The following is a 9232-nucleotide window of genomic DNA, read 5'->3' as shown; positions in this document are numbered from 1 at the left end:
TGTCAGTCCAATTAATGTACTCAAGCTTTGGAGCAGGGGTTTACTGAGAGGCAGTGAACTCCAGAGCTGAGCTAAGTTAATGCTGATAGACTGATTGCTGCTTGGGCGGATTTGGAAAGAGGCAGTGTGATGCAGAAAAGTAATTTGAGTGGAACTGAACTGGGAAACGCTGGATCATCTGCTCTCAGTATAATTGGAAATCTGCAAAAGATTAAACTTTATTGAGTGGTTTTTGTATGTGGATGATTCGAAGTTGAGCAGGATGTCTGGTTTTCACTTGTCCATATAGTATGTTCTTTCATACTGAGAAGACCTATGAAGAAAGAATTGAGGAATATTTTACATATGTTTTTAAAAGGAAATAAAAGGATCATTTTCATGCTGACTCAAAAGTCATAAAGCAAAACCCAAGGAACCTTTGGAATTGTGGCGTTTGATAGGATAATATGAATTATTCTTAAGAGCAACAATGACCCAGGGATTGCTGCCAAAAGTAAGTTTAATGGTGCATGCCATTATTGTGTAAATTACCCAGCAGCTTGGATGAAGAGGAACTATCTCATGAACTGCAAACCTTCCCAAGTGAATAATTTGTACCTAAGTTTTCATGGAAATTACAGCACATCTCCCCATACCTTTCATGATGTTGTCATGTGTGCACATTAATTACCATTTATTCCTACATTTCGGTAAAGCACAAAAAATGCTGGAAATACTCAAAGGTCAGCTTGCATCTGTGCGGAAGAACGCAAAGTTAACATTTCAGGTCAATGACCCTGAAACTCTTATAATGCCCTCTCCACAGATGGTGCCTAACCTGCTAAGCTTTCCCGTCATTTTTTTTATTTTTAGTTGGTAAATTGGTTTATTATTGCCACGTGTACTGAGGTACAGTGAAAAATTTTGTTTTGCATGCCATCCATACAGATCATTTCATCACTGCAGTGAATGGAGGTAGTATAAGGTAAAACAACTGGTACTGTTATTGGTATTGGTTTATTATTGTCACTTGTACCAAGGTACAGTGAAAAACTTGTCTTGCATACCGATCGTACAGGTCAATTCATTACACAGTGCAGTTACATTGGGTTAGTACAGAGTGCATTGATATAGTACAGGTAAAAACAATAACAGTACAGAGTAAAGTGTCACAGCTACAGAGAAAGTGCAGTGCAATAAGGTGCAAGGTCACAAGGTAGATCGTGAGGTCATAGAATGCAGACACAAGAGGGACTGCAGATGCTGGAAATCTGGATCAACACACAAAATGCTAGAGGAACTCAGCGGGTCAGGTAGCATCTGTGGAGGAAAATGGACAGTGGACGTTTCGGCTCGAGGCCCTTCTTCAGGACTGGAAAGAGGGGAGACAGCCAGTATAAGGAAGGTGGGGGAAGGGGATGGAGGGAGAGCTGGTTGGTGATAGGTGAATCCAGGTGATAGGGGGAGGATAGACAGGTGGGGGAGGGGAAAGTGGGAGTGATGTAAGAAGCTGGGAGGTGATAGGTCAAAGTGACAAAGGGCTAAAGAAGATGGAATCTGATAGGAGAGGACAGTGGACCATGGAATAAAGGGGAAGTGAGGAGAGGACCGGAGGAGGAATGTGTGGGTGATGGGCAGATTGAGAGGGTGGGGGAGGAGTAAGAGAAGGGGTATTGGCGCTGGTGGGATAAGGGAAAATAAGGGGGCGGGCAGAGGGGAGTGGTTACTGAAAGTTGGAGAAATCGATGTTCATTCCATGAACAGAATGCAGAATAAAGTGTTACAGTTAGAGAGAAGATGCAGTGCAGGCAGACAATCAGATGTAAAGCCACACTAGGTAGATTGTGAGGTCAAAAGATTTTCAGTATCTGCAGTCTTTTTGGGGGTAATCTTTTTAAGACTTTATTTTCCTGAAGTTCAAGTGAACCCAAAATTATTGTTGGAATAATTTTTTAAAATTCAAATGTTGAATAGTTTTTGTTACTTTTCCATTCTGTTTCTTTTCCAGTCCAATATTCCTTGCATTTACTTTATTTATCCTGCGCCTAATTCATTCATAATTCATCAATTTTCTCCGTCTTTCCTTCGTGTTATTTTTTTCATACAATAGATGAAGGAAACAGATTGCTTGTTCTTTCATTTACTAAGGCGTTTGGCACTCCGCTGCCTTCCCGTTCGCCGTTAACAGTTCGCACTCTCAGCAACTTGTGGGCAAACATATTTGGTGTTGAAGGGTAAGGGAGATGGACAGGGTCTAACCAACAGGGCACGCTGCAAGACGCCCCAGTTCATTAACACCTGGACCAAGGTTATTTCGGGCAGGGGGTCTCCCTCCCTGCCTCTAAACCCGCAACTCATAATCCCACCACCGTGTCCCAACCTCTTTTTCCCGTGTCCGAACCCTCGTTTACAACCTTCCTGCCCTTTTGGGGGCATCTAGAAGCTCCGGGCAACTGTAATGATGCATCAGTTGGAAAGCTGACCACTGAGGCTGAGTGATAGGCAGGCAGTAGATGGACACATCTCCCTCACTCTTCTGCGTCTCCCACACTCCTTCCAGCCTGTTCAAATTCAGGTCACGTCGCGCGTGGCCGTGGACGCGCATTGCTCGCGTCCGCGGCACGTTCCTGTGCAAACCCCCCCACATCCTCCCCCCCCCCCTCCTTCCCCCACCGCTCCCTCCCCCCACCCTTGCAGGGAAAGGAGCAGCGGCGGAGGGAGAGGCAGCGGTCGAACCGGCTCGACAGTTGCATCGGAGCGCAGGAAGCGCACCATCAGCCCCGGGATATGGACACTGACCGGGAGCAGAGGGGGAGCTGCTCAGCCCCAGGCCGGTGCTGAGACCCTCCCAGCCCCAGGTAAGAGTGCCCGAGGTGGACTGGCAAACTGAGGTGATGCGAGCGGCGAGCGGACATCCTGTGCTCACTCCGGGGCTCCATCCTATTAGTTATCCCGTCTCTCCGTGATTTAGCTGAAGCCTTCCGTCTTCTCTGTCCCCGCGAATCTTCTCCCCTCTGCAGTTGTCTGCTACCGCCTCTTTCAATATTTCTCCATGTCTTGTTCATTTAAAACAAATAACAACAACATTCCACGTTATTCAACCGAAAATCAAGCGTTATCTGCGAGAAATCTGTTTAAGATTCGAGGGGAGAAATCCCAGATGGTTGACGATCTTTCTATTCTTCTGACGCTGTGTTTTTTTGATGGAATTGGTACTAAGTCTGCTTCGGTGCTGAATGCAAATTTATTTGGAATTTCCTTAGGCTTAATTGGGATTCTTTTTGTGTGACTCCGAGTTTCCTGCTTGCTTTTGTATCATCTTTTTCCACAGTTCTCAAAATTGTTTTAAATAATTTGTTTGTATGTATCATTATAACTGATCGTTATAGACAAACAGAGAGAGAAAAAAATCACCAGGCTAGCAGTTGTCATGGAGATTGAGTCCAGCCAAGTGTGTGTGTGTGTGTGTAAGTTGAAAGCAGAAGAGCATTTATTGATACGATTAATGATTTATTTGATAGACAAAACTTTGAGATCAATAATGATAATATTGTTAGAATAGATAGTTCTGCTTGCAGGTGGACTGTGCTCTTTAGTTTGTCTCCCTTACCTTGTTTGTGTGTAATTTCTACTTGAGTTTGGTTCAATTTGATAGGCTCACATTCTCTTCTGATTTTAGCTTTTCTTGGCTAATAATCTGAATGAGATAGAATGTTGAAGATTTGTTGATTATAGTGCATCCACCTAGTTTGTCTTCAGTAATGGTCTCCCCTCAGCAACCCACCCCACAACCACCCCATCTTCCCACCCCCACCATCACTACATCAAAACCATGCATGATGTGGGAATTTTTCACTCTTCTCTAAAGTGTTTAGGGTGGTATTTGTGAGCTGTTTTCTCCTATTCATATTCGGGTCTCGTAGGCTGGCTCTAACTGGAATCCCTGCTGCTTTAAACAGATCCCATTCAATAGAAACCACCAAACATCCAGGCACTGCATCTGAGCAGCAAAATCACTAACCCTTTCAGAACTGGAGGGCCTCCCGCTGTATATTGGAGGATGAGGACAGAAATGTTTTTTAAAAAAAGCATCAAATCCTTCTGAAACCTGCTTTATGCTTTCTGTTGAAGAAAAGACTGCCTTCCTTCATGTGACACCTAAATGTCCATCATGTAGTAGTTCGTACATTGCCATGCATTGCGAGAATTTGAAAAGGGCCATTTTTTAACAAAAAAATAGTCTGTTTTTTTTTCCTTCAGTTCTTATTTTGAAATGATGTGTTACACTCACTGGACAATTAGTGACCTTTCTCCATCAGATTCTGAATTGTATTATTTATAATGTCTTTGCCTAATGTCTAGCCTGAAGTATGTATACTTTTACCCTGAAAAAGGAAAATGTTAATAATCCATAAATTGTTAACTCCCAGTCCTTTCATGACAAGGGTGAAAAGTTCATTTCACATGTTTTAAACTTCAATTAAAAGAAGTGATTTTTGGTTCCATTTTATTATTCAGTTGTCAGAATTTGCAAAGAAAGACAAGAGTACAGAAGTGTTTGCATGAATGCCTGTATATGTGTCTGTGTGTATGTGTGTGTTTAATATATAAATGCATGTGCAGTATATAACATATACAAGGCATATATTTTACATTTTTGTCTTCTGTATAAGTGCTGTGCTTTTTAAAACAGAATGTGTGTGAGGATCTGTTTACCTAGTTTTAACTGTAATCAAACATTTTTGACTCTTAATGCTATTTTATTCTTAGTGAAGAATAGTGAGTCCTGATGCAGGGTCTTGACCTCAAACATCAACCATTCCTTTGCCTCCACAAATGCAGTTCAATCTGCTGAGTTCTACCAGCAGTTCATTTTTTTATTCTCAGTGAATATGATTTTACTTAAACATTACAATGAGAGAGGTGATAAAATCAAGTTATTTAAGTGGATTTAATAGGATGGGTATAGAAACTCTTTTTCCTCTGGTGGGTATCCTGGAGCAACAGTGCAACCTTTTAAAATTGGATCTAGTCATTTAGGAGTGGAATCAAGATGTAGTTTTACACAAAGAGGGCAGTGGAAATCTAGAACTCACTCTCACAAAACTATGGATGCTCAGTTAATTGAATATTACAAGATTAAGATTGGTTTTTTTGTATGTGTAGGTATCAAGGGATATGGATCAAAGATGGATGAATGGATCTGAGGTGCAAATTAGCTACAATCTAATTGAATGATAGAATAAGTTTAAGGCTTAATGATCTGCCCCCTTCCTATTCATGTTGAGTCAATGTTTATATCAGAATGACTTTTGTGCAGTTCATTTTTGGGAGGAGAGGCTGAGATATTCCAAAATCCAATTGCTTCTGCTAATTGAATACGTCTTTAGTCAACAAAAGTCTCTCAGTTGCCAGCAGATTCAGTCTGCAGCTATCTCGCTGAAATATTAATATAAGCACTGCATAGAAAATTGTATACGCTGAGAGAGGTGGCTGTGTGACTGACAGCCACTGTTATGTGAATTTTAATCTGCTGGAGTCTGATGGAAAAGGCAAAGTTTCAGTTACACCCTGTACCACTCAGTGACAGACACAAGCATATCCAAATTGAAGCTGTGCAAGTGGCAAGATCAAAACTGGAGATTTTCTTTTTAGAATAGGTGGCCATCGATGTCAATTACAAATTGACTTTGGGAAATTACATGTTTTTCATAAAAATTAAACACACTGAGATTTTAAATAACATAAGACACAAAGTTCAAGGTTCAATCCCTTGTCTGTGTTGATATATCTCATTTCCGGCAGGATGCAATGAGTGTACAGGATTTGGCCTTGGTATCTTTGGGTTAAGCAGGGAAAAATCAATCAGCATTTATGATGGAGATTGCCATTCAGTGACCTCTGCTGGCAAGGGCATGTATGTGATAGACATCAGGTTGTGTTCAGCTATGAAACTCATCACTACCAAATAACCCACTAAAACATACCATCTACATTCATATATGAGAAATCATCTCTTAGATGGGGTGGCTGAGTACCAAAATTGTGTTCTCAGCAAGAATAAGGACTTTTAGTAAAAGTGGGGACCTAACAAGAGAATTGGAGCAACAATAAGGATTTTGTAAATTGCTGATGATATCCAATCTTCAGATCAGTAAAACTCTGATCCCTGGTTGGCAGCTGTTTTCATAGCTCTGTAAAGGAGTCTGATAGAAATATTTGTCTGAAATCTTTATCGGAACTTTGCTCTTAGAAATAGAAAATGTGCTGCATATGAATATGATTGTGTGCAGTAATCCAGGTTTTAATTAATTATGTCTCTAGGTTTAGTCTAAAAAGTTCCATTTATTTTTCATATTTATTTCATCAGCCTCAAGATGCTAGTAGACACCAAGCTATTGTTGATAATTGTCAAAAGAGTCAGATTTTGTTTATAATCGGATGGAATAAACCTTATTTGAATGAAATTTAAAAATAAGTAACAGTTCCTATCACTATCTATGGTCTCTGAATTGGGATGGCACTGAGAACTTCAAATCCCTGGGTTGGGAGCACACAGAAGACCAGTTAAAAGGGCAGAAGGAGCATAGCATCTGCCAAACTACCCACCTACTTGTGCTGCCAAGCACCTCCTGCCCCACCTGCAAACTTCACATTAGCTTCATCTGCTGCTCCAAAACCATAGAACCAGAGAGGAGGCAAGGTTTCCTCGATCCTGAGGGCCTGTCTGGGAGAATAAAAAGTAATTTCCCTTTACTCCAGTATCTGGTGCCAGAAGTATTTACTTGTGGCAGTTTAATTATTTTCATTCCTTTGGAATCTGCATTACTTCCATTCCTCTTTTGTATTTGCAGCACTCTCCTTTAGGAAGTAAAGCAACAAGGAGCACATATCCATTGAGTTTACCACAAGGCAATAACATTCCAAGTAGCCCCAGTCACTGCATTTTGCTTGTTTCAAGTGTTTAGCCAATTCGTATTTGAAGGCCACAATTGATCCTGTATCCACCACCCTATCAAGCAGTACATTTCAAATCCTGGTAGCCAATTACTTTAGAATGTTTTCCCTCATGTTGCATCTGGTTCTCATGCCAGCCATCTCAAACCTGTGCCTTTCAGACACTGGAAACATTTAACCTAATCCTTCATAATTTTTATCAGGTTTGCCAAACCAGTTCAAATGTGGTTTTCAAACTCATTCTTTGATGCTCTAACTTCATCAAATGTGTATCAGGATTGGGGAAGGGTAGGGTGGCTACGATGTCCTGTGCATAGGTTTCTCTAACCTTGCTAGACCATAAAATATACAATGCCTGTAGCAGCTTAAATTATGATATGAAATGGCTGCAGACAGTCTGTATTGGGACATAGATTGTGTTCAGCCATTATGATGAATGGTTTGCCATCTTCCTGCTGAATATTTCTACAGAAAACAGGGCTCATGTATAACAAGCTGTGCTCACTGTTTGTAAGATTTAAGTGTTAGTAGTCTCACATTAATTTTGTGGATGAAAATGATACCATAGAATTGTAAGAAACATGAAGTGTTCATACAGAAGTCTTAAGCCTGAATGGGAAGGAGATTCTGTATTCACTGTTAAAGATGCCAAGTCACTTTGTTTTAGGTGTAATGCATCGCTCATACTGCAAGGTGAGTGACTTGAAGCATCACCACAAATGAATCACAATAAACTTTCATGTGCACATCCTTCAGATCAGAATTAAGAAAAATCAAGATAACCACATTAAAATCATACATAATCAGCTGACAGGCACTGATTTCTGTGTTCATTAATGAAGCTCATAGAATAACTGAAGCTATTTTTGTTATTTCATGGAATATTGATCTCTCTAAATGTCCATATTCTGATGGATAACTTGTTAACAAGGGTTTTGCATAAGCAACTGCAATCTTAGATCTAGATGACATAAAACATCACTGCCTAATAAAGCAAGTTCCAATCTCCAAAAGACTTGTGACCAGGAGACTCATAGGCCTTTAACTCCAGCAGTAATTAGACACAACACAGCAAGTGTGTTTTAGGATTTGATAAATTTTATGTGATGGAGTATGAAAATAACATGTAATAAGTGCATAACCTGCAGCTCATGAACTTCTGAATATTATTGCATGTCCCTCCAAATGTCAGTAAGTTTGGACACCCCTGATTTAAACATCTCTGTCAAATTTCCTCTCAACCATCTCCGCTCTAAGGAAAACAATCATATCTTCTCCAGTCTATCCACATAAATATAAATCCCTCTCCCTGGAACCATTCTGGTAAATTCTGTGCTTTCTCCATAGCCTTTGGATCCTTCCAAAGGCATGGTTTTGAATTCCATAAGGTACTCCAGATGGGCTGAACTAATGCATTATATAGGTCTAATATAATTTCAATGCTTTTGTACTCAAGCAAAAGAAACTTATCCTCACACACTGATACAGATATAGTATCAATCGTATATTGTAACCTGCTCCTGAAATTTGGCTCTATTGATTTTAACAAAACTAAGTTTTGGAAGTGATCCACTATATTGCTATATTGTATGATTAACATTAATAACTAAAGACAAATTTCTAAACAATGCCTCCTTTATTAAGACCAGGCCTTGTCAATCATTTAAAAATCACATTTAAAAAATTGTACGCTAACATTCCCAGGTTTCTTTCTTCCTGAACCACTTCCTCTAAAATTCTATCATTTAGCAATTTCACTCTGCTACCATTGTCTTCATAAGGAAATTGATGGGTTGAGGGCATTTGGAACATAATCTTAATATGGCAATTCCACTATATGTGCAATACCCTCCTAAGACCCATAGTATACATTGTTTCTCCCACCAATCTTGATTAATTACACTGTGAACTGGTTTTCCCCATTCTTCCTACCACATTTTATCACTTCATATTTTTCTGCATGGAATTTCATCTGCCATGAGTTCACCATTCTGCCAGTCTGTCAGTGTCGTCTTGAAGTCAGTAACTTGTCAACTACAGATTTTTAAATTACACCCTGTATACTCCAGTATAAGTCATTAGTGTAATGCAAAAACAGCAGTGGTCTTGATACTGAATCTTGGGGAATGTCACTTTATATCTCTCTTCAGCTGAAAAACACAATTTTCATTCCTTAGCCATTTTTGCTACTGTCCCTTTTATCTCATTAGTTTTAATTTTCCTCGTGTCTTTAGTAAACACTTTTTAAAAGTCCATGCACACAACATCAACTGCATTAGTCTCATCAATCCTTTCT

General features: G+C 39.9%; 1 protein-coding gene across 4 annotated transcripts in view; it reads left to right on the top strand.

The window, feature by feature from the left end:
• Positions 1 to 2649: 2649 nt before the first annotated feature.
• The window catches only part of nlgn3a (neuroligin 3a), a 177869-nt gene continuing 171286 nt past the window's right edge, over positions 2650 to 9232 (top strand). For all 4 annotated transcript variants that reach the window (XM_052020866.1, XM_052020865.1, XM_052020864.1 and 1 more), the window contains exon 1: positions 2650 to 2837. The gene's annotated coding sequence lies outside the window, so the exon portion shown is untranslated. The remainder of the gene's footprint in view (positions 2838 to 9232) is intronic.

Source organism: Pristis pectinata, chromosome 8 (assembly GCF_009764475.1).
Source record: "Pristis pectinata isolate sPriPec2 chromosome 8, sPriPec2.1.pri, whole genome shotgun sequence".
NCBI lineage: Eukaryota > Metazoa > Chordata > Chondrichthyes > Rhinopristiformes > Pristidae > Pristis > Pristis pectinata.
Note: the sequence above shows the minus strand (reverse complement) of the source record. Positions and strands in the feature narration are given on the sequence as shown.